This window comes from Odontesthes bonariensis, chromosome 14 (genome assembly GCF_027942865.1).
Source record: "Odontesthes bonariensis isolate fOdoBon6 chromosome 14, fOdoBon6.hap1, whole genome shotgun sequence".
NCBI classification, from domain to species: Eukaryota; Metazoa; Chordata; class Actinopteri; order Atheriniformes; family Atherinopsidae; genus Odontesthes; species Odontesthes bonariensis.
The window spans coordinates 10,051,886-10,059,346 of record NC_134519.1 but is presented as its reverse complement, the minus strand read 5'-3'; positions in this window follow the sequence as shown (position 1 = coordinate 10,059,346).

The following is a 7,461-nucleotide window of genomic DNA, read 5'->3' as shown; positions in this document are numbered from 1 at the left end:
CCGTGTCAGCCCTGAAAAATGTACAGATACACACAAGAATTTGTTGTCAGGTTGAGGAGGCCACAAAAACACCATCAAAAGCCCACAAAAAAATGTCAAGTAAAGATGAAGCCAAACGATATGGTGGGGGGCTGGAAACCAAAGTCATGAACTGTGGGATCACAGTCCGGGAATGTGCATAAGAAAGGTCACTGTGCTTCAAAAGGAGTCAGAAGCACATACTTTGAAGGTTCACAAACTTATCTATTATTGTTTTAGCACTGGTTCAAGACAAAATGAGTGGCGATTTCACAGTAAAGGATCAAAAATTGTATTGCTACATTTTCCGTCCTCAGTTCTCTTATACATCTCTTGTCTCGACATGATGACATTGATGTTCGCAATCTAATGATGTCATCAGGCGTCACACAAGAACAAAAATGACACATTATTGTGGAATGAGGGCTTGGTGGACATTCTCTCCTGCACAATCTTTTCCACTCCTGTCCTGAGTTGGTGAAAACCAAGAGAGTTCAACAAAAAAAAAAAAAGGAGCAAATACCTCCTTTCATCAATCAGGCCAATATACAACACTGAAAATGTTTCTATGTGGCCGCTGGATGTGTAAACATACTGTGTGAGAAACTATTTGCCGACAAAATCATTGAAAAAGAATGCTGCCACGTTTTTTAAAAATGGTTTCATCCATCAAGAGGTCTTTCAGATAAAGTATCTTAAAAGAATTATTACATTAAGTTCCCCAAACGCATTTTCAGTGATGGATATTTTCTTTTCTTTTTCTTCTGCGGTGAAGAATTTTATTTCCAGGTGTTTCATGGTACATTCCCAATAAACACATGAAATGTAATTCCAGTGCGTCCGATCATTTTTTCCACAATTTTCTGGTTACCTCATCTTTAGTCATCGTATACGTTTCAATAAGGTTTTTAGGCTCATAAAGATGTTTATAAAGCCTCTGTGAACCAATTAATCTTTCACATCGAGTAAAATCACAACAATAAAGAGAGTAGAGTTGTCATTTTTTCTCCCAGCGACAGCGTTGTCTGTGTGTGTGTGTGTGTGTGTATGCTGGTGTGAGAGCAGCAGGTATGACATGCCTGCAGGAAAGAAAAACATTGACATGTGGCTTTAATGTGGTGCAGACCTGCAGGCGGGACCTCCATGCATCCTCGAGACCTTGAAAACACACCTCAGGATGGAAAGCAGCATGGCACACACACATTCCTCCAGTCTGATATCTCAAGTATGTGCTGCGGTTTGACTTCAGCTCTTACCTAAGTAAGGCTGAGAAATGCAGCCAAAAGCGTGCAGGTTTAGTAATGTTTTCAATCTGGTTTCACTCCCTCGCTAGAAGAGCTCTGACCTCGGGGTAAATCATTTTTTTTTTCATACCTTTTAGGGCCATGCAACAAGGAACAAAACTTCAAACAAGAGGAAGAGAATAGTTAGAAAATCAGAGGATATTGATGTGTAAACCCCCTAACCGATGCAACACGCACTAGAAAATAAATGCAATGCATTATTTCCAACAGTTCTTTGAAGTATTAGTTGTTTATCTTTGGAGGAAACACTCGATAGTGTGTTAGAGACTCGCGAGAAATGCTTTTCTCTTTCCCCAGAGAAATACACTGCAGTTTTCCCCCGTCAGATCAAAGCAAACTGAGCTGTGATTTGAGATACGACAGGACAGAGTGGATGTTTGCGCCATGAAACATACATGACAGGGTTACAAAAAGAAAGTACTTGCTTGAGTAGAGAGAAATTTTAATGAGAACAAGATTGATCTTTTTGGGTGGAACACAATTAAATCTTAAAGTTCCCCTCAGCTTGCTCTGAAGAGGAAATTTAACATTTAATGGTTTCCCGGCCAAAATAGAGTTCTGTGCACCAAATTATGGTCATTTTCTACAGAAATAAAGGATATACACAATGGTAGCTGTCAAATCTGTCCTACAAGCACACTTTGACAGGTTTTATGATTTGCAGTGATTGAGTGAGTTAAATGCTAACAGACAATAAAAGTACAAGTAAAGTAGTAAGAAATAAGCATTCTGAATTTGTCGTATGATACAAAATGTGTTATGAACCTCATAGCCAAAGACAAATGATCAAAATAGTCACCAAGTACACACCAGCAGGGGGATGGAAAAGGCTCAATTCAGCTGCTGCAGTGGTGAATCCACTAATCCCAACAGTTTCAGGTTCAAGTCTGTAAAAAAAATCTGGTGAAAAATTAGGCGGGTGTCGAGGGTGATCCTCAGTTCTCTATTGATGTGCACAAAATCAATCCACCGAGAGTCGACTGATCGTTTTAGCTGAAACTTTGGTTTTCCACCTCTTAACAATGCACTGTTGCTGCTTTACTTGGACTTTAAGTTACAGACTAAATTAGCTCCACTGTCAAGAACTGAGACATCAAAATGTTGATGGCATAATGTTACAGAATTTAACAGAACATGGCACATTTTGAGGGTGATACAGCTGAATACATACTTTTACTTTAGATGCATGAGGATATTACTGAAAGGTTTATACCCTTACCTGACGCGTCACTTTGCCTCATATCATGCTGTCTTTATTTTGTATTTGCAGCTGAGTTTTAACCAAGAAAAAAGCTGCCCTACAAGACCTTGCTCAGCTTTTTAGGAACCTTCTCAACTCCAGCATGGCTGTTTACAGTGAATCTGTTCATCATCTGCACGTGTAAAATCTTCCTCCATAATGGCAATAGACAAAGTTGACAATCTTCTGAATATAGGATGCAGTAATGTTAAACTTCCTTTTACCATTTCAGTGACAACACAAGACAAATAAATTCCCAGGGTCTGAGAGATGTATTGTCTATGATGTCATCTCTGGTTTGATTCTCAGAGTCTAACTAATCTTCTTTTTCCGCCGGGAAAGTACCACACCAGGTGAACACGGAAATTCACATATGTTTAAGTCATCCTATGACCTAACATAGGTGTAAAGTTTCCTGCTATTAGAAGCAAACACACACACATACACACACACAGAAGATTTCGGTCTGTCCAGCTGGAGACGATTAGTGTTTCTCCAGCCCACAGGAAGCCAGCCATCATTTCAGGCTGACAGGTACATGGAAGGATCTCACCGGCTCTCCGCTCTGCCGTCCCGTACAGATATCAGTTCTTTGATTCTTTACAGCGTCCTGGCATTCGCTCGGATCGTCTGGATGATCAGCTGAAGGAAAACAGCTTGTTTTATGGAGTCGTTTTCAAGAAGATGAGATAGAGTCCAGCCGAGAGGCAACACAGATTTTGTTTAACCTGTATTTACCCTGGCATTTCACTGACATTCATGCTGTTTCACATCCATCCAGATCCCCATATGCCAGTAAAACCGAATCTTCTGCTGCCCAGTCACTGAAGCAGTTGGGGGTTAGTGCACAACGTTTCCATCCATTGTTCCATTGTGTGGATTGATACTGCTCACAGTGTTATAAATTTAGAACAGAAAACTGCAGTGCTGACTTTAAACGCAGGAGCCATGGAGACATCTACTGATGATCACAGAAAACAGACATGATCTGGCTGCTCACTGAGAACAGCAGGCCAAACTCATCATAGTCTCAACCAGAAGAAAGGTTTCAAATGATTTGAACCAAGATGGTCTTTGAATAGGGACAAAAACTTCCACTTCTTGGGATGTGATCTAATACCTCAACAGCTTGTCACTGACATTAATAGTCCCAAGAGGATGAAACTCACAGACTGTGGAGACTCTCCTTTCCGTGCATCTTTCAGTGAACTGTCCTGGTAGCTGTTGAATAGACTGTCCTGAGACTTAGTGCAGACATTCATCACTGCAGTATAATAATATAGTCCCTCAGAAACCTTGAAATCCACAATGATGTCTCAACAATTGGAGCTTGATATTTGATTTGGACTTGTTGACTGCCAACTGCTATGAGCCACAACTTCTTAAAAAGGGGAAACATTCAAGTCTTACATGCTGTACTCTCAGAACAATTTAAACTGGAGTAGTTCTATAACAAAAATGGCAAAAAATATCCATATTATTGATCTATTCAATCTTTATGGATGTAAACAGAAACAAAAGACTTTCAGTCAATCTGAAGTTTTTTATGAAGACATCAGACTTGACTTGTCTAAATGTTTTGATTGTATTTATATACAAGTTAGATATCATTAAGATATCCCACAGATTTTTGTATCTGTTCTACTGATGGAACATTTTCACTCAAAACCCCACCGAGGTATTGTGTGAAGTTATTTATAAGTGACACAAACTGCGCCTTCACTCTTCTTGTTGCTGTTCATTATTTTTCACAAATTGAACAAAGATGAATAGAAGCACACCAACAATGCCGGCAATTGCTCAAGTTCGTTCAGAATAACAGACTTGAATTGTCAGAATATCTGATGAGATGACATATTTAGATTTCTCTTTTGTGTATTAATTTGTTATCTATCTATCTATCTATCTATCTATCTATCTATCTATCTATCTATCTATCTATCTATCTATCTATCTATCTATCTATCTATCTATCTATCTATCTATCTATCTATCTATCTATCGTCTTAGAAAGTTGGAACTGTTTTTGAAAGCACGGCCAATTTTTTTAACAATAATTTAGATATTTACATGATGACAGGGGTTCAGGGTTAATGAGGATCATTACTGGGATTGAAGACAAATAATTGTGTTTTTCTTTTTTGTGTGCGTGTATAAAACAAAACAAAAAAAGGTGTTGAAATTGGGCGCTCGCGTTTAACACACATGGTTGTGAAACTTCCAGCAAACTTGTAAACACCTGATGCCACAGATGGCTGAATGGAACAGCTGGTTAGCACACACACACACACACACACACACATCTTTTTCAGGAGGTCATGGTTGTCTCTTTGTATTTATTTGCCCATAAATGCCGGTGCAAGACACTGCTGCTGAGAAATGAAGCGTGCAGCTCTCTTCATTACGGCGTGCTAATTGAAAACTGAAGCGTTTGAATGAAAACCCCATTAATCAGCAGAACGGGAATCTCCACTACCAGTTCGTTTTAAGTGTTACGAGCTGTCAATGTGTGTGCATTGTTCAAAAGATGCAGATCATCTTTCTTCCAATTCTGCGTTCATATATGTCAGAGCAGCAACCAGAAAGCTCAGCAGCAGAAGATGTTACAAACGTCTACGGCTGAAAACTGAGGCAGAAGGAAGAGGAGTGTTGGGTTTCATCTCTGAGTGCGGTGATGCACCAATATTATGTTACATCTATTTTCAGGGCACACTGACTCTTAGTGTTGCACTATTGTCATGTGTGACTTGATAGAGTGTAGCTGATGTTATTTCAAGGCATTAAGTGAATCTGCATCTGTTGCAGTCTTCAGAGGAACACCAGTGTCAATTTCAAATCAATGGAGCAGTAATTTGTGGCAAATGTTAGGGACCAGATCTGAAAGAGAAGAGCTGATTTGGAGATACATTTTTTGCTTCTATCATTCACAAACCATCCTGCAGTTTAACACACATTCTTTTATCCAAACACATCTTAGTATGCACCAGATTTACTCCACATTCTGTGAGGCAGTTGTTCTGAAGTTGTGACTGCTTACAGCACAGTATGTTGGACAAGATTTCCAGGGCTTCCAGACTTCAAAAGATTAAACTTTGGAGTTGTTTTTCTAGGTGAGCGCAAAAGAGTTCCTTTGTTTTTACTGCAGAAAAACTAAAGAAAAACAGAAGCTGCGCGGCTTTATCTGCTAATAGAATCAGATGTCAATGTCCTCTTATTTCTTAAAAGTAAAAGAGAAAAAAATTAAAGAAGTTAACTGTGGCCTGATAACAAGTTAGTAAAGCCTCAAATTTCATAAAGTTATCTGACTCGTTGAGACAAGCAGACGGGCGCCTGTAACATTATTCATCACCAGCTGCACCATGCAGCACCGATGCATAAACAACCTTTTCCACCAAAATGTTTCTCACACTAAACCTATTTAGGAGGGTTTCCTTCACAGAGACCCAAGTCTCTTCTCTTCTGGGGGAATTATTTTACCCCCCCAAACAAGTTCCTGTTAAAAAAAAGTACCAATTTACAAAAGTGCAGGAAAGCCTGTTGTGCTAAACATTTCTGATATAGTATTTTACCATATTTACTATTCTTGACAGCATTTAAAAACTCGTAAACTATTTTTTGTACTATTTAAAGCAGTCTTCTGAATTACGGCTTCACCATGTGGACTGGAGCAATTTGTTGTATAATCATGCACATGTAGATTAAAAAACTGCCATTGCTCTTTCATATCAGTCTTGGGTCTTTAAATTAGAGATGCAGACCACCAACTATTTGAATGAAACTTATTTCTTGGGACTTCTATCAGATATACTACGGATGAATGTGTGGAAGAGCCATTTGAACTAAATCTTGCCTGCAAACTCATCATTAGAGTCAGCATGTGAAACCAACAAAGCACTGTTTGTGTAAACCAGAGCGCTCTTTGAAAGCGTCTGGCTTCTCTAACAGAACGAGAATCCAAAGCAAGCTTCAAAACTCTGTCTTGAACTGCTTCAACAAAGTTACTGTGGAGCTCTCTCTCTCAGGGCCCTCACTAGAACATTCATTCAAAGTCTGCATGTCGATTTTAAATATATTGAAAAAACAGAAGTCTGCGTCTTAATGAAAGAATGAAGCAAGCAGCAGTTAGAGATGCCAGAGAATGAAAGGTAAGTTTCATTTGTGTATGGTGCAGAGGTTCTGTTTACTTTTTCTTACACATGAAATAAATAATCAAGATGCAAAATAAGGAACTAATTAGAGTGTAAATCTCTCAATACTGAAGCAGTACAATGGCTCAGCTTTTTCTTTGAGATGATAGCCTGAATCACTAAAATGACGGTCCATTCAGTAATTTTTATTTTATTTTCTACCTTATTTGTTTTTTTGGGGGTTCTACAAGGTGACAACAACCCTGATTTGGCAGTTTCATTAAATATGCCAGTGTGTGACATGAGCTTTAAAAGCATCCAAAGTGCAATTATCTGCAAATTAAAAGGTGCTGTCATGCTATTATCACAGCGATTCCTTCTGCTTCTCTGCTTCTCTGCATCTCCATTCATAATTCAATCCTTTATGGACTTCCCATGTTGCCAGAGCTCTTAGCAAGGTAGGCCGACAGAAGCAGGCAGGAGACTTCCTGCAGCCTGAAGTGAGCGGCTGGCCTTGTTGTGGGTAAATGATCAATTAAAGAGGCTGCTGTTCATCTAGTGTTCAGTTCCCTTGTAGGTCCAGACTGCAGCTGGGGAGGAGCTGCTGGATGTTTTGATGTGATGTAATGCAGAGAGAACTAGGAAGCAGGGAAGATTTGTGTGTACTTGGTGTAATTTGAGTATTTTCTTTAACAATATGGTCTTAAAGGAATGTCGCCTATTTAAATAACACATTTGGATGGCTGTGGCAGGTTCATGCAAAGACTGTGAA